Source organism: Motacilla alba, chromosome 8, assembly GCF_015832195.1.
Source record: "Motacilla alba alba isolate MOTALB_02 chromosome 8, Motacilla_alba_V1.0_pri, whole genome shotgun sequence".
NCBI lineage: Eukaryota > Metazoa > Chordata > Aves > Passeriformes > Motacillidae > Motacilla > Motacilla alba.
This window is the reverse complement of record NC_052023.1, coordinates 4,995,565-5,014,279: the sequence shown is the minus strand read 5'-3', so window position 1 is coordinate 5,014,279 and position 18,715 is coordinate 4,995,565. Positions and strand designations below refer to the sequence as shown.

At 42.6% G+C, this 18,715-nt stretch overlaps 1 protein-coding gene across 4 annotated transcripts in view; it reads right to left on the bottom strand.

The window, feature by feature from the left end:
- The window catches only part of GLIS1 (GLIS family zinc finger 1), a 180,097-nt gene that overhangs the window by 121,636 nt on the left and 39,746 nt on the right, over positions 1-18,715 (bottom strand). Inside the window, exon 2 of one of the 4 annotated variants that reach the window (XM_038144219.1) lies at positions 14,010-14,127. The exons of the other annotated variants lie outside the window; for them this stretch is intronic. The gene's annotated coding sequence lies outside the window, so the exon portion shown is untranslated. The remainder of the gene's footprint in view (positions 1-14,009; positions 14,128-18,715) is intronic. 4 annotated transcript variants of the gene reach the window in all.

The window sequence follows — 18,715 nt, the reverse complement described above, 5'->3', positions numbered from 1 at the left end:
TTCCTTCCAACATCCTGCCTTCCATGAGTAAATCCTATACAGAGACAAACTCACTCCAGAGCCCAGCTCAGTTTTCACATTTCTCTAGAGAGTTCCATTACCGGTGTAACAGGATGGTGCTTTCCTTCCTGCACAGTACCAACAATTCACATCACTCACTAATGACAACAGCAAAGTCACTACCACTTTGTGGCAAATCCTGATCAATCCTGCAGCTCCACTGGAGCAGGTGCTGTAGAACATCCTACAAAATCTAAGAGATATGACACAAAAGAATAGTCTGGAGATACAATACCAGCAAATGCCCTCCTCTGCACTTCTGGAATCATTTTAATATAAATAAAAACAAGTTAAAGAGTTCTTGATATCAGAAAAATATTTTAAATACATGGTAGCTTCTGGATGAACTTGAAACTTGTGATGCAGAAAAATGTAAACCATCTTCCCTCCCCATAAAGTAATCTATTTAGTATCTAAAAAATAGATAGTCTTGATATCTCACTCACCATACTCTTGACTTCATTACAGGTCAAAAGATATGTTTCCTTCCAAGACAGGACTGGACCAGCCAAAATACTTTTGTAAGCAAAATGTGACAGTATGAGATCTCTAAATATGAAAAGCTATTCCAGCAGAGTCTGCTAATGCACAGAAATATCAGCATTCTACCCTGCTTTATATGGAACTCCTTGACAGACCCTCTGTAACTCAAAAAACAGAATAAAATAATTTATGTTCCTTGTGTATCTATTGGCAATAATACTTACACAATTTTAATGAATTTGCTGGTAAATCAATAGCTCTGTTTCTGTTCTGCATTACAAGTATTACTGCATGTCAAATAAATCATTGTAATGAAGTTTGATGAGCAAAGGGTTTGATGGTGGTGTTCCATAATTATAAACATCAGCAGCAAGACTTTTTCAAATCATGAAAGGAAAAGTGCTTTGATGATTGCAAGTAAATTCCCTGATTAAAATTACTTTAGACATTTCAGGCAATGGAAGTCTTCAAATCTGGCCCTGACCTTTGCTCTTCAAAATACATCTCTTCATTAGTAAATTGCATTACGTTTAATCATCAAATAATAAAGACATTGAACATCACAAAAGCCACAGTACACAGTTGATTTATTTATGCAAATTTCAGAGATGCAGTCGCTTGAGCCATTTTAAAGGTATCCAACTTCTAAGGAAAGAAAAAGCTATATCAACCTGATGGAAGTATTTGCTGCCTTCATATGGAAAGAATCAAAGGACTGAAGAAATAAAGTATCAGCTGGAACAGACACCACATTATCGAGACTATAAAACATGACTTATTTTCAAGCTTCTCCTTGACACGAGTGTTGAATTTAAACCTAGAGCTAATGCTGGGTCAGGTGCAGGACTCAATAAAAGTAAAAATCACCTTCACCATTTCTCCATATTTTCATCAGACTCCTCCTACCTACATATTAAACAACTCCCTGAATGTCTTACACACATGAAGAAACCAACTGACCCAACTAAATAGGTCTGGCTGTGAACTGTAAACAATTTAGGTGTTCCCATCAAAGAATAATAGCAAACAAACCTGGACAGTAACATCAGAACAGATGTGCAAATTGCCTGCTTGGAAATAAACAGAGTTTACATCATTATCCAACAGAAAAAATGGGCTTTAACAGGAGAAATTTTTTTTTTTTTGGTCACTCCTTAACATCCTGAAATACTTCTATGTATTTTCAGCTATTATGTTTATTGTTCTTGGTTACAACAATACATTCCAACTACACACCAAAGACATTTCCCCAAACTCACAATAACATGAAACATTCCCACTGCTCCTCCCTCCTTGTCTTTGTCCACGCCTCTAACCTTGCACGGTATAAATCTGAGGACATTTTAGAAAAGGCATACCAAAAAAGCTGAGATTTCCAATCTTGGGAAGATTAAACATGAGATTTCAAGGATGTGACAAATGGCATGTGCTGGGAAGTAGCTGCCCTCTGCTGCATTAGCTCAACTGGCACCTACACAGGCTCCAAGAATCTGGAGCCACAGAAACTTAATGAAGATACCTCCATTTAGGAATATCTTCTCCTCCACCTTCCTGATCCACAAAGACAGTACAGGAACTCAATGCTCCTCTAGTTTTGCACCTTTCTTACAGATCCCTCTGGGATTTGGGCAAGCACAAGAGCAAATCTCTCCTGAAAGCAGCAAAGCTAGAAAGGGAATGCAGCATTCCTGCTGAACTTTGAGAAAGAGATCCAGAGATCTTTCTCCACTAACCATAAGCCTGAGGGGAAAATGCCACCTATGAGAGAATGCAGTTGCATATAAATGACAATATCTATCCTCTACCATAGCTGAGTACCCCCACTCTGATCTTCAGCTGTATTTCAAAGATGCAGAAAGGAATTTAATGTTTCTTCTGAGAGTTTCTCCACAAGCTCTGTGTCCAGAAGGTTTCTTTCCAGAACAGCTGCAGGGACAGCCCACCATGAGCCTTAAGGATGGTGCTACAGCTGCAAAAGGGGACACATTCTTCATCCCTGAGTCCACTTCAAGTGCCATTCTCCACATCAGACATAACCCAACCACAGCAAATCCTGAAGAACTTTTCTAGCATAAAATGCAGAATATACCAGCAGAGTAGCTGAAGACATTTCCCTCACAGATGAAAGGTCAGTGACAAACAACCTCACTTAAGAGGGCAGAATAGACATCAAACTGCAGCAACCCTATCAAGACAATAAAGAATTATGTACAATGGGTTTGGGCATGAATTCATTATCACTGACTGTGAATACAATTCAAGCAAAGAAAACCGCCCTTGGAAAGAGGACCAGATAGATGGAGAAAGGCAGATTCAGGCATCAGCTGAGATGCTGTCCCTGAATGCTCATCCCTGGGAAATTCAAATAAATAAGGGAGAGGCTTTGCCGGAGACAAGACTGGCCCTGCAACTGTAAATGCATGGCAGGCAGCTAATTCCAAAGGGTGGGCAGCAGATTGCAAGGGATCCACAGAAAGGAATCTGTTGCTTTGTCTGCCAGAAAACATTGGCAATACATCTTCATAAAAGTTGTCTCTTTTTTCTCCTCCAACCAGTCACACCAGTACAATGAGAGACAAACTAAACCAGCTGCCCCTACTGCCATGTTCAAGACATTCTGCAGAGCCCATGGGCCAAATCTAGAGGTGAGCATAACCAAGGTTACAGGAAATCTGCAGTGGTGTGACTTAGGTCACCTCCAAGAGCCCTGGGCTCATGTGCCATCCCCACTGGGACTCCCTCCAGCCTGGTGTGTGCTTCCCTGTGCCTGTGCTAATCCATAAATCTCATCTCCTCGTGCCCTGCCTGAATGTGGCTCTCTGCATACAGACCCAAGTGAAGGATGTTTTGGGGAGCCCAAAGTCTGGGTTCTACAAGACAGCTGAATGTTAAACACGTACTGAATCCCAGAGGGGGAACAGTGTGACTCTGGGAGCAATTAACTGCCTTGTACAAGAGTGTAACTCCCAGAAGGGAAGGGACTGCTTCACTTACAGCAAATAGGACTGGTGTGTGCGTACATTAGTACATTATAGAACCTACCATAAATCATCCTAAAAGCAGCTACATTAGTGGGAGGTACTTGTGACACGTCACCTCTGGGTTAGTCCCAACTTCTGCCAAGTAACAGGGAAATCCTGAAGTTTCTCTGAGGTTGTTCCCAAGGATGCTTTGGTACCTAACGCAGGGGTACCCAGCTGCTGCCTCGTGCAGTCCCAGGGAGAAGGCGAGCAGTGCCCGCGCGTACCCAACCCAAAGCTTTCCCTTCACCTTCCTGAAGTTGTGCAATTCTGACTGAAACTCCTCACAGGCTCTTGTGCACTGCTTCCAACATCCAGAATTGTTTTAAGTAGCACCCAAAAGCTAGCCAAGTGAGCTAACATTTTCCTTTGAACCCAGGAGCCTTTAGAAAGGTCAGTAAATTTTTATACAGTATAGAAGCGTGGTGTGCTTGCTACTTAACAATCCAGTTCTGTGCTGGATCTGTCACCACTACAGTAAAAAGTTTAAGTGTATCGTGAGCTTATAATAAATACTTTGCACAAAATTATTCATTCCACAGATGGACAAAAGGGACTTTAATGCTTACTTTGTTTGCAGAATGCTATATAAACCCTGCTAGTTACAGGCAAGAATATGGAAGCCGTTTTGTTCTATTAAATAAAGGAAACAAGGTTCACATTTTAAAATTAATTCAATGAAAACTATTAAGTAGCTGGCTGCAAATGCTTTGGGAATTTATATATACACACAGACATATACATTTTTACCTGATACTAATTTCCCTCCCCCCTTGCCTCTTAAACAAATACCCTGTTAACCACATCATTCCCAAGGAGTTCTGCAAGGGAATAGCTCCAAGTGAAGATGGCACAGCAACATTCATTACTCGAATATTGCAGCCCTGCCACATCGTCCAGCAGGCACAGAGGCAGGGTAAGCTAGAGGGGTTTTCTGCCAGCAGATACAATTTGATCTCTCCCGTGGTCATGTTGGTTTAATACTAATAGCTGAGGAGGAACAGTCACAGCCCTCTTGTCTCTTGGCAGTATCAGCATCACTTTGGGCATTAGTGCAGACTTCTGGCAAAGGAGTGATTTCTGAGAGCTTCTCTGTACTGGGCTTTGCCTTGACTTCAGCTCCCTTTGCTGGTTTCAGGGCAGCTGAGCTTTTGTCCTGAGCTGAGAACAGCCTGACAGTCCCACACCTTCTGCAGCCTGTTGTGAGCTTACAACACAAACCCAACCAAGAATTTTAACAGCTCCTTCCCCAAGGTTCTCAACCTTCCAAGAGCAAAGGCGCTGGCTTGAAGGTGTAATTTCCCCGTGACTACAGATTCTTTTTATATCCTCAACAACCTCTTTAGTTTTCCTACCTAACAACAAGCAAGATGTGCGATGACATTAGTCCTAAACATCCCCACAGCAACTGGGTGAGGCCACAAATGACAGGCTGAGCATCCAACTCACAAGAAAGTTGAGGGTTTGAGGAGAAGAGCGCTTCAGTTTAAATAAAGCCAATTGTTTATCAAGAACCACAAACCAAAGCGACAGGAAAAAATATTAGAAAAAAATAATGCATATAATTAGGAAATGTCACTGGTTTCTAAAACACTTTCATAGAACTTTATGTATCTATGTTTCTCTGAGCTTCCAACAACAGATTTCTAATCTGTCACAGCACAAGTCACACATCATAAAAACTAATAATAACATGGCTGGAGTCAGAGATCCCCGCACCACTCACAGCTACCCTACTGTGGAGCTTTCCACTCTCTCAGATGGCACTTCCCATGGCTCCTACATCTCTCAGAGCTTCATACTAACTCCAGATACAAATTCTGACTTAAATTAAGACGCCTGTATCAGGATGATAATTATGCATGTCTTTGAGAACTGTAAGAATAATGTATCAAATCTTTTAGCTGGTATGTTTTATTCTATACCTTCACCCCTAATTTACTCTAATGACCTGTTTACTCTCTGGTTTGTGTATAGTCCACAATGGTTTAAATTACTCACCTGGCATTTGGCTTCTATAAAATTATAGGTAAGTGAAATGCAAATGTACTTTCCAACGATCAATGCCATCCGTGTCAAAATCTCAGCTGGCTAAACACAGTTCAGGCACACAGATTTATGCCAACCATTTGGTGAAGATCTGTGAAAACCCCTAATAGAAATGTTAGTTTTTACTCCTGGATTTATCTAACCGAGTTTTGAGCACAGCAATCTTCCATGATGTATTCTGAAGCTCAGACTACTAAGCCACATGAATATCTTTAATGACAACACAACCTTTCTGTGTAGTCACATTAAAAGCAGCAGGATATGGTTTTAATCCACTTGGCTTGAGCAAATACATTTGGGTAACTGCAAAATTGTACTCAGCTCATCTGATTTCATCAGTAGCTCAGGAGTTCTCATGGCAACATCAACACCTGCAATTCTCAGGTGTACAGTGGGAGATTAAGGCAAGACTCCAGGTTATTTTGCTCCATCTTGCTGGAGCACCTTGACTCCGGAAACTTCTGAGTTATACATATGCACAATCTCACAATGTTTCAGCATAGACTGTCTGTGTTCTTACTGAGATACAGCTCAGGATCCAAATAAAACTGAATTAGCACATCCAGGGAAGCTTCCCAGCAACAACAGATTTACTTACCAAAATTACAACATACCCCAAGCATTTGAAAGCCAGACTTGATCAGTAAGACCATTAGGAATTTTTCACTACCCATAGGATAAACATCCTGTTCTTATCAAAACCATACAGAATTTTAAGTGATGCTCTTTCTTCTGCAGTAACCATGTGGCAAACCTGAGAGATGCCCTTCAGCACACAAGACATATCAGTAGTTTAACTTCGTGATACAAAACGGCAGGGAGAAGCAAATAAAGGAGAAAGAACCAGAGAACTATTGTTAGGATCATTTAGCTATTCAGAGAAAGAGAAAGAAAATTCAAGCGTGTTTTCTTATGAAATAACAGTAACAATTGGCTTTGTCAGCTAATTCCCTACAGGTTTTATTGGTCTCCAATAGAGCCTTAGATGAAGAGCATCATGCAGATGAACTCAGTGAGCTGGCATGTGTTTGGGAAATCCACAGAAGGAAGGGAGATAGTTGTTTGAGAGAGGAAAATTACAGCGTGTGAAGGCACAACAGAGGGAACAAGAGGGTAACAGCATGAAGTGATAAAGTGACAAAGGATCAGGGACAAAGCAAATTATCAACTTTCCTGAAGACAAAGCAATAAATATTATACCCAAAGCAAAGGAACATTGGAGCAAACAACAGGATTTATTCAGGACATGACGGGATCTTATCACTGGAAGAAAATTCTGAAGATTTATCCCATCCATCATTCACCCACTCAAAAAAAAAAAAAATCATTAAGAAATAAGGAGTTTCAGCTCTTCTTGACTCAAGAGAACTCAGATTTGCCTCAGAATAATCAGAGACAAAACCTGCACAGAGTGAACCGCATAAGTGAACAGGAGACAGGCCTGTCAAATGTGAAACACTTTATTAGTAGAAGCTCAGTCAACAAAATTAATTTGTGCTAGACTGTCACAAGGAAATAGAAGTATTGCTTTAGTGTTTATGCTTTGGAAATACTAAAGGACAAAACCCGTGGAAATCTTCAATGCCGTTTTTAGAGCTGCTTTTCAGGGAGGAGCTGCCCTTTAAGTCTGAGTGACTAATGGCAACGAATGTAATCTGTTTTTTATTTGCAGTGCCAGGCTCATTTGGCTTGTGTAAAATGCAACCCTTTGTTTGGTAAACAAGCAAATTAAAGTGGTGATCCAGAGAATCTTGGAAACTTTACTTAAATAAAGAAAGGAGCTTCTCTCTCTCAGAGTCATGGCTTAAAGTTGGAAGGTGTGTTTCCAGATTATCATGGCCTTTGCTGTCAAGATCAAATAGGTCAAATCTTTGCTAATATAGTTATGCCTAACTTTATGCACTACTTCTAAAATACAAGTAGTGAATAAACATCTATTTATTCATAAAGAAACAGCTTCAGCTCCTTATGAAGCCAGAATAGTGCTGCCTGATGTATTAGAACTTAATTGAAGAGTTACATCACTGGAAATACCCTGAAAAATGACAAGTATCTATACCAATGTTATGACAGGAAGACTAATATAAAAATATAAGGAAACAGGGAAAAAGGAAAGAAAAGTATGCCCAGCAAGAACTGGATAATCCCTCCAAAATATTGCTAAGATTTGGAATCTTTGGAAAGATAACCTGAGACATATGCGAACCTTGGGGGAATACTCCACGTGAGAGGTTCCTCCCAGGCAGTGAACAGGTCCATGGCAGCCAGGGTGACACACTGGCACCCCAAAAGGCAGAACCACACAGCATCACCCTGCTCCAGCTGAACTGCGCCCATTTGCTCACTGCCAGCCTGCCTGGAGCAGGAGTGCAGATATTCCCCAGAATTCACGTGAAGCAGCAATCTCTCCCTGTATCGGGGCAAACCCTGCTCCTTGCTGGTAAAGCTGCCTGTCCGGAAAGCAGCCAGAGACAGAAATAAATACAAGTGCAGCTGCTCGTGCCAGTAAGAGTAAAGTGCTTTGCTCTGCCCAGCTCCCAGCATCCCTGGGCAGAGCAGAGGCTGCAGTGACAAAGCCTGTGAGTTTTGAGTGTGTCTGAGGCTATTGCAAGGAGCAAGTGAGTGCCTCCCAGGCACTGACTATTTCCAGACCATGGAAAATGCAATATTGAAAACAACTCGTTGAGTCTCATGCTGCAGTTCTTCCAAAAAATAAATTATGCAAAAATGACACCCTCTGGCTGCCTGGGCCGAGCTGTTCTATAACATCTTAGACGGGACTGCTGTCAGGTACTGACAGAATTCGGGAAATGCTTGCTACAGAAACCAAAGGCTAAACAACACAGGGACTCCAAGGACACTGCTGGCCAAAACACTTGTTTCTCCCTTCCTGCAGAACTAAGGGAGCAGAAGCAGGATTCCCTCTGCTGCATTATCAACAGATCACTGTGCTGGACTCCAGGCAGTTGCACATATTTAAATGCACAACTCAAGTTGAAAGGAGCTGGGGAAGATCTAATCTTGGCCAAGTGACACACAGGGTGAAGTAACCCGCTCCTAAAGACCAAAGTTAGTTTGAGAAACCGGCAGTCAGCAAACACATCTTTCCATCTACAAACAGAATAGGCTGCTAAGAAACCAGAGATGTGGTAAATCTAGAAGCCTTTGCCATCATTTTCACAGGCCTACACTTCACAGGAAGGCTGGAACTGCCCTTGATTTATGCCCAAACAACACAAAGTCTGACAAATTGAAATATGCAAAATGAGATAAATTGAAGCAGGTTCCTTCTGAGTTGAGACATCTCTCCCATCTCTAACGAGTAACACAGTTGAGTGCACATGTAAATTCGTTTTATCTGCTATTTCTCATTGAGAGGTTAAGCTCAAGACAGCAATAAACTCCCTTCTGAGTTGTTTTGATTTTGTTGGTTTAAATTTGATCCTCAGTGCTTGGATTTTTTTTATTTGATTATACACACTCTTTCCAGAAGGAATGCAGAGGGTTCTCTCCATCCTTCAGTTAGGATGATGAGATTACCTTGAATTTTGTAACACTGCAGCTGATATGTTAAATTGAAGACAGAGCAGCCCCTTTGCCCCAAGGTATGTGTGATTTCTAAGAATCTACATATGCCAATATCACTGTTTGGATATTAACTCAATGCAAAATCAGCAGCCAAAACACAAATTAGAGCTGGTGGTAAACCAACTCCCAATCTGTTTGGGACCATGCAATGAGATCCCCCGGGAATTTGCTGTAATATTTTGGCTACTCTAAGCCTGCTGCCTGTGTACGTGGTCAGAAGCAAAGAGTCAGACCAACACCCTAATAATAAGCAAAATATGAAATACCATGATAGCTTGAGATAAAACTCTACCACACACTCATGCACTCGTCGTTCTTTTTCCTTCACAGATAAATCATCAGCTGTTAGGGGCAGGGGGGAATTTATACCTTTTTTATCTCCTGGATCTTCCCTAACCCAGCACATTGCCAACACCATGTTAACGGTTTTTGAATATGCCCCTGAAGAACAAAGATACTCCTTTTGCCAGATCCCAGTATTTACAAGCAAGCCCAAATCTGTGAGAAAATTCAATTGAACGCAGATGGCAGGAAATTCCTCTAAAATGACAGTGGCCAAATTCAAACCACAAGACATGAAAATAACCCAACGTACTAGACATGAAGAACATATCTTATAGATTTTTCCTCATGCAATTCACAATCTGTGATTGATTACTGGGAAGACAGACTGCAGATTTATTGGACTTCTGTAGAACAAGTATTCCATTTGCAACAATTAAATCTTATGTGGTTGAAAAATAGGTTGGAGGAACCAGTGGATGGCTCTGACACAGAGGAATGCATTTCTAGGTTGTCCGTAAGACTGTAGCTTGTTTAATTTTGCCCTGCATCCCACTGTGCACTGATTTGTTAAGCGTAATTAAAAGGATTGACTCAAATTTTTTGTCAATGTATCAAAAAACTAGACTTCAGAAGTATTATTTGTACTATCATAACTTAATTTTTTCAACGACAGAAGCTGCCCATCTTTTTTGTGATTTAACAGCCAACTTATTCCTTTTGTGTCCTTAAAAAAAAAAGGTGCTACATACATGGCAACCTGCAGATGGAGGCTGGACCAACGAGTCATGCTTCAAAATCATATGAGGAGGAAGATAGGAACATGATGTAGTTTCCATGCCAAAGAGACCAATTACATATTGGTGGCTGGACTAAATCTGGAAATCACTGAAACACCAGGAATGTGTTCTTCTTTCTGTGTCAAATGTAAAACTCTGTGGCAATCTGAGGACAGAAAGGCTGGGTCTGATATCAGACAAATTCCACCAACCTGCATCACAAGAAACAGAACAGCCATCTTCTTTCCTTTTGCTTTGCCTTAAATCCAGGTGACCAGGGAATTCTGAAGGGCAGCATTCACCCATTACATTTCTGCTACCACTTGTTTTAGTGTAGTTCTAGCAAATTTTCAGGATTATTATGGTTTGTGTCAATACACAGATGAATTACTTGCCCTCCAGTTGTGGGCACTCTGGTTCGCTAACTAGAGACAGAAATGTTATCAAGCAGCTTAGCAAGATCAGGAAACATGGGAAGACCTTGCTGAGGAGAGCAGGGATAAGGCTTGAGGCTACAAATGGGCATCCCATTTGGTACCACTCAGCGCCCCTAGTCCTGCTTTCTTCTTACCACCCAGGGGGATTCAGCTCTTTCCCCTCCATTCCCTGCCACAGCTCCTGCTAGGACAGGACAGGCAGCAGAGCCTTCCTGCTGGCCCTTGTGGCAGGCAGAGGCTGCATCCTGGCCACAGACTGTGTTGCACACACAGCAGCAGACAGAAACCTGGCAAGCCCTTCACTCTGCACCGACCTCCAAAGCCCTCCCGGGCCTCTTCCCCTGCACATCCATCAGCATTCACGGGAATTCTGCAAGGGCAGCAGAGATCCTTGCTGAGCCTGCAAAGGATACTTGTCTAATAGCACACAAAACAAACACAACCTATTTTCAAATTAAATACCATCTCCTCTCCTATCACTGGGAAACAGGTAGTAAAGGCAGCTTTTGGGCCCTGATGAGGACTTGGCAGCCTCTCCTCCGGGCAGAAGGAGATAGACAGTGTGGATAATCTGTTCTACAATAACCTGGTGAATTGCTCAAGCACGAGCTGCCCAAGGATGTTGTTAGGCACCATCAGCTATGCTGATTTTATGAGCAACAGTAAGTTCTGTGCTGGGACTAGGAATACCTCTCCTTTAACTTGTCTCCAGGTACTTTTTAAAATAGCTATGAGAGACTGGAAAACAATCTGCCTTGCAGACAAGCTTTCTCTCTCTCTGCCTTTATTCTCAATCTTCTCTTCACATTTCCTTTTTCAAAATAATTCTTTAAACTCAAAAGTCCAAGGAGATATCTATGGTAAGAATAGCAAAGACATGAAAGCAATTATGACTCAATCATGAAAATATAAACAAGTCTGATTCTGATCTTTCAGTAAATTTATAGGGGCAGGAATACATCAAATTTATTGTAGTTGTTACCAAATGACACTGCAAAATGCAATATCCAAATTCCAATTTCTATATCAGCTCTTGGAAGGATAATCTGTCAAATAACTAAATTGCAACGCTTTAAAAATGCATCAAAAGTGCACCTGTTTAAAAAGGTGTTAGTGAATCCCTCACACTTGATATCTAAACACCACCAAACCAGAATACTGATATGGGAGTAAAAGTAATGCTATTTTGACTCACTCATCTCCACTGAAGGCAATGAAAACCCTCCCACTGAGCAAAATCATACCCTTTTAAGGATGACAAAGAAAATCTGGTGAAGGTTGGCAGGAATGTGATATGATTAACATCTGCCTTTAGCATCCATGAGAGAAAACTGGCTCTGTGCCGGACCCTGTGCTGTAGGTGATACAATTTTTCAAGACTTCCGTTTTTTTTAAAGACTGCTGGACCTACTGAATCCCACTGCCTGACCCTGAATTTCTCTCAGTTACTCTGACCCTGTAAACTCACACCCTAGCTGAACACAACTGTCAAAAAAGTATCCAGTCTTAATTTCAGGAGGCAAAGAGCCTTCATTTATTCCAGGGATGCTTTACATCTCTTACTAAGAATTTATTACTTTTTTTTTTCACTTTATTTATTTGAACTCAATTTCCAGTCCCCAGTTTTTGCTATGCTTTTTTTTTCCTGCTACATTAAGAATCCTTTAATGTACAGAGCTTTATTGTCATCAAGTCACTCAACTTTTCTGGTAAGATAGAAGGTAAAGCACTCAGGTCCAGGAATGTTTCTTCCTCTTTAATGCACTTCCTTCAACTTGCAATGTTTTACTGGGAACAGCATAAAACTCTCTAACACCTCAGTGTTTGTACTGCCACTGCTGCCCAGAACTCAGAACCACCTCAAGAGTTCAGGCTTTCAGGACAAGGTGTCTCTCCTACTGCCCCAGCAGTATACAACACCTAGCTGTGCTAAAATAATTTTTTCTCAATGGGTTGCAACTTGTCAAATGACTGAAAATGTACCTGTTACACTACTCTGCTCTTGTCATGATTCAGCACTGAATCCCCCTTCACATCCCGCAGGAAGTTCTATCAGCAATGGTTTAGGAGCTCCAGCCTCAAGTGTTAAAAGGTTTGACCACTGCACACACAAACCCACTGGATCCACCTCCTTTGGATTTGCTACTGTCAATTACTCTGAGACAGCACTTTTATCTGTTTAGCAAATGTTTGAGCAATATCACATGATGTGTGTTGGGGGTTTTATGGTTTTTCATTGTTTGAGGGTTTTTTTAAGAAAACCTCAAGCCATTAACCTCATAACCTCAAGGAAATCTGACATCAGATTTCTTGGACAAGATGCACTTTCCTTACAACCACGCTAAACTAACTGCATGCCTGTTCTTAAATACTTAATATTTGGCAATATCATGGTTTGATGAAGTCCCATTAACTGGCTCAACACCACCCCATGTGTTCATTTTTATATGTTTTGGTCCAAAATCCATTTCATGCTACTTTTCACAGCGACGCCATCAGTAAAAGTCTGAGGCATAAGGAAAAGAGCCACTCTAATGATGTGATACACTAACAGCAGTGTCCAACAACAGTCACAGAAGCCATGGCTCCTTAGTGCCAGAAACAAAACAGACACCCACTGATTCTGTACACGGTGATCAAACAGAAAGACAGGAGAAATGAGGCGAGGTGGAGGAAAGGAAAAGAAATGGAGTGTGAGCCTTGCTCACAGTCAGTCTCAGTAGCTGCTCTATATCCAAGGTACACACTGCAGAGCAGCTGGGGCTGTCAGAACCTCTCAGGGCTATTAAACACCTCAGGAAAGCTATCCTATGGTTTTAGTAGTACGATTCATTTTAAGAGATAAGAGGATCTCTGAGATCCTCATTACCGTTTAATTTATTCCTCTGAAGCAGTGTTTCACAGTGAGCTTGTGACTCCTTCTCCCATGCTCAGCTCTGAGCACAGGGTAGCAATCTCAACTCCTGCCAGTACTGCAACTGGAGACAGGATCAGACATCTCCCAGCTGTGTGCATCAAGAGGATGAACTCACTGCAGACCTCTGGGGTCAGCCTGGGCTTCATTCAAACTTGTGCAGGAGTCAGCAAAGCCAACTGAGTCATAGGCAATCTGCTTCCCACAGAGCCATCAGCTTTTGAGGATGAAGCAGTTGCTACTGCTGCAACACTGATTTGTGTCACACTTCTGATCCCATGTGACTCACCCCCACGTTCCCCTCTTATCCCTGTAGTTTCTTTGTCCCAGGCTGTCTCCAGGCCATGCTGAGGGCAGCACAAGACAGCTATGTGGCAATGGCTGTCCAGTCACTCACCTCCCACTGCAGAAGAAGAGAAAGCACCAGAACAGCTCCTGCCCTCAGAGCAGACACCAGGAGAAGGAGGGGATCACTCCAGCTAGTCAGAGAAACAGGAAGTATGGACAGGAAAGGCCTATAAAGTGAAAAACTGACATTAGGTCTTGAAAAGCAAAGTTTCATTAATCTGAGGAGAAAGAACAGGAGATGCATCCCAGGAAGGTGGTTGGAGGGAGGAAGGCAAGTAGACAGCAATGATCCAACAAAACACGCTGTTATTTGTTGTTTAAAAAGGGAAGCATGAATCTAAGTGCACAGGGTGAAATTAAGGACAGAAAGCAGGTAATTACAGTCTGATCAGGGAGATCTACTCTGTTTTACACACATTTCTCCAGGACAGAGAAATTCCACAGTAGCAGAAGGAGCATTTAGTCAAACAACTCTTCTGTGGCAGAATTTAGGATAGAGAATATCATACAACACTTCTGTACATAAGGATCAATAGGAATGGACAAAGGATCTGGGGACACAGCCTCTGTTTCCCCACTTACAAACAGGGGTAACTTCATGCCACAAGGGTAATGTAAAGATGAAAATGAACCGCAGAGCCTGCAATACAAGATGCTGTGAAGAGTAAAGAATACTGTTGCTAAAATGGGAGGTGGAGCAAAGACAAGAAGTACCACCCAGGAGGAGAAAGAAAATGAAAAGGGTAAGGACCTAAAAATCATGACAAGCCCTACAAGAGCTCTGCTGTGTTTGCAGAATTGCCTTGTTAAGCTCTTCAAAGGCAACACACTTACTGTAAGTGATGTCTAACTCGTGTGAATCACCCCTCTCTCCATTACCTGCTCCTTTTAGGAAAAAGAAAAAAAAAAGAAAAGAAAAAAAATAAAAAAGGAAAAGACAAAAGAAGAAAAAAGGTGCACACTTCTGTCATGCTCTTCACACAAACTATCCAATCCACTCAGAGCTGTGCTGGCTGGACATTCACAACAAAAGTACTTTCCACTAATGTTGCTCATGGTGACAACCCCTTCAGCAACTAGCTGGAAGCCCTGTGGGGCAGCTCTTCTACCACGAAAGGTGAAGGTAAAGTAATCCTCTACAGTCAGTAGTTCTGACTTTGCCAGGTTTTTCTTTCTGCCTTGAGCTGCCCCCTGCCCAGGTACTGTCAGCACACCCATGGATCTTGGTAACCCTGGTAAACACTCAGCTATCACTACAAAAAGAAGGATATCAATAACTAATGTGATAGACTGCACAGGCAATACTCAAAACACCTTCCACACCCGGGTGAGCAGAAATGAACAGTGCCTGTGCCCACAGTGGGTGGGATCACCACGATCTCAAGCCTGGAGCCAAAAGATACATCCACTGCATGAATTACAAATTGCTCTTTAGGGAAAGCAAAACAAAACAAACCCCACCTTTAACAAGTACTGATGATGCATATCTATCAGAGGTAAAAAAATTCAGAGGCAATTACAGATCCCTAGAGGGGAGCAGATAAAAGTGAACAGGAAATAACCAGAGGAATTCCAAAATCCTGTAACCCGGAGGAAGATTTCCACAATGTACTGTTCAGAGGTCAGCATGAGCCAGCACAAGCAGCACAGCTGCATTTAAACCTTCACACATTACTGATGATCTCAGTCACATGCTGGAGCTCTGAACTGCTCAGGTGAGCTGGCTCCATCAGCACAGGCACATGGCAGAGCCTGGCAGTGCTGTGGAGGTGGGTGATGTCAGCAGCAGGGTTTGCTGTGACCGAGCACTGAGTCACTCTCCCTGCGGTGACAGGGCAGGGTTAAGTCCAGCCTACTGCCTTGTCTTTGGTGACAATGCCCCTCTCTGTGCCACACAGCAACTGTTCGATGGGGCATCTGCTCAGCAGCCCCTGGAAGGGTCTCAAGGTCACGGAAATTCTGCCTGGTCACACCGCGGTGCTGGCTCAGTGGCAATTTAAAAGCAACATTCTCTCTCGAAGTACTCCTGACGCCATTCTCCTCTGCACGAGTAAACAACAAAGAAGTCATTTCAGTTTCTGTAAACATGTTTTTCTTCATGAGCTGGCTGCTTGGTGCGCATTACATGCCGTGCTGGCACAGGCTGAGATGTCTTACAAAAACGCTTTCCACTAATACTGGAATCTTTCTACTCTGAAGGAATGCTGGGTTGCACAAGAGAGGCATCAAGAATCAGTTCTGCCTTTCCCCCCACAATTTCAGATACCAAAGAATTGGTTTTATGTTAATTGCACATTCCAGTTTTACAAAGCCCTTGGGTGAGTCAAAATTTTAAAATAACTTTTTCCCTCCATTTTTTCAGAGAAGGAGAAGAAAATGATAATATTTAAATAAAGCTAAATCAGTACCTATTAGGCTGAAATAGAGAACACTGATTGTTCCAGAACAGAAGAGCCAAATTCTGTTCTCACTCTAACTGACTAAATAGAATAAATACAGTACATGCTATGAGAGCAAATGAAGAGAGGTTTTTACCCTACAATTTTATATTAAGAATAGATCAGTAGGTGACTGGTGTGGGAATTTGAAAATAAGCAAAGCAGGAAAATATTTTGTTTAGCAAATGGGATGCTTTTCCACATCCATAAATTAGAGTTATGACTGACTCCACTCAAGTGTGCTTTCTTTCCCCTCTGGTCTTCTCTAGGCTTGATTCCTGCAACTCCTCCAATAGAGCTGGCAGACAATGATGTCCCTGACATGATTTTGATGACAACCTGTTAAAATAACTGTGCCATTTTTGCTCTCTAATAATGAATACTCCAAAGCTTCCGTTGGGGATCTCCTGCCACATTCTGATAAGCATCCCTATTCTTCCTAGACAACTGAGGAAAAGCATGCAGCACTTACTTCAGGACTTGTTTTGAGCTGAAAACGTCAATATATTAACCAGCACTGCAGCTAGACTGTGGATCTCCAAATGCTGCTGGTTCCCAAGGCAAATGTAATATCAAACTCATCCCTCCCCTGAGCTGTCATTCACCTGCCTGGTACAGATTATTACAAAGTCAGCAAGGCTCTCCCAGACACTCTGCAGTAACCAAATGATCAAGAGGACTTTTCACAAATACAGGGACTGTGGTGTACTGTGGTCAGTGGATCACAGAAGGAACTGGAATATAAGGTACATTAAAAGTCAGCAGGATTCGTACTGCTCTATTTAAGAAATATAATTTTTGGAGCTGTTTTGATTAATGTGTACTTTACTGTCAGCCTCTAGAGAGATTCTCCATGTCCATAAAAACTCTTTATCCAGCCCTTTGTGCCAAAAAGTACCAGCCTGGCTTCAGCTCCTTTGACAGCTAATCAAAATCTGTGCCTTAATTCACTACAGCTTACCCTAAACTTTACACTTAAATTCAGTCCTGCACTCATTCTGTCTAATTTGGGAGCACAAGAGCCTTTTACAAGAGTCAGGAGAGACACCCACAACTTCAGATCTTAGGTGTCTGAATTAACCTTTGGAAAGTATCTTTGTCTTTTCACTAACTGCAGAACATGCCCACAGATCTGGCCTCTCAGCAGAAATGGTTTTAATTTTAAAGTCTAAAATTAGCTGGGATGCCACTAGTAAGATGTCTTAGTCCAGAGGGACTTTATGGCACATTTGATTATTCAACTGGAATATTTTTATCTCCACAATCACTGTCTCGCTTTGTTTGTTTTAAATTAACAAACACGGACTGCAGTTTTCAAACGCACGTTTTGCAGCGGGCATCCAAAGGGGGGAAATTTTGCTTTCTGCGAAGCTGGCTTTTGCCGCTAAGCGCATGAATGAAGACGAGGAGCGGCAGCCGGGTGCACTGCGGTGCGGCGGTGACATTCCCGGGGCGGAGGCTGTGCCGGGGAAGCGCAGCGGCCCGAGAGCAGCGCCGTGCCGCGGTGGCCGGGACGCGGTGGCCGGGACGCGGTGGCTGTGCCGTGGAGGCCGTGCCGCGGTGGCCGGGACGCGGTGGCCGTGCCGCGGAGGCTGAGCCGCGGTGGCCGGGCCGCGGTGGCCGAGCCGGCTCCGCGCGTCCCGGAGCCACCGACAGAAAAAGCGATAAAAGGTTTGCTTTCTACCGACGTTCGGCCACAGGGAGCGAACGGCCCTTGCTCTGCTGCTCACGCTGTCCTCATTAGCCAGTGCCGGGATCAAATCCTTAGGTCGCCGCGTACATGATCTGATAACTGCCGGCAGGAGCTTTACAGCCCAAAGCGTTTCACGCTGCTCTGAGATGTCACAGGTACTGTAACTCAACTCAGCTCCCCGGTATCACCTTTCCAGCATCCATTATCTTATCTATTATCTTTGCTCTTTAGGCTTAAATGAAGTTAATTCCAGTCAGACTGCAGAATTTACTACAAAAGCATCTTATTTCTTTCGAGCACATTCTTTGGGCCACCAGAGTGCTTTATGCCAGATGTGCAGCTCTGTACACAGTAATGGGCTTCATGAATTATAAACCTTTCTGAAGGAGTAAAACAGTCTCTCAGCTGCCCCTTGAAACAGTGAATGAAAACGCAGCAGAAGAAACATCTGCCCACTGGGCTCATGTCCATGCTGTGCTAGAACACCTCATCACCAAGATCAGCTTGGCACTGCATACAAGAAACAGCTGTAAAATGCTGAAGGAGAAATCCTTGTTTAGAGTGCAATTAGAATGTGCTTTTCTTGCTTAAACAGATTGTGATGTGAAAATAAATATACACAGG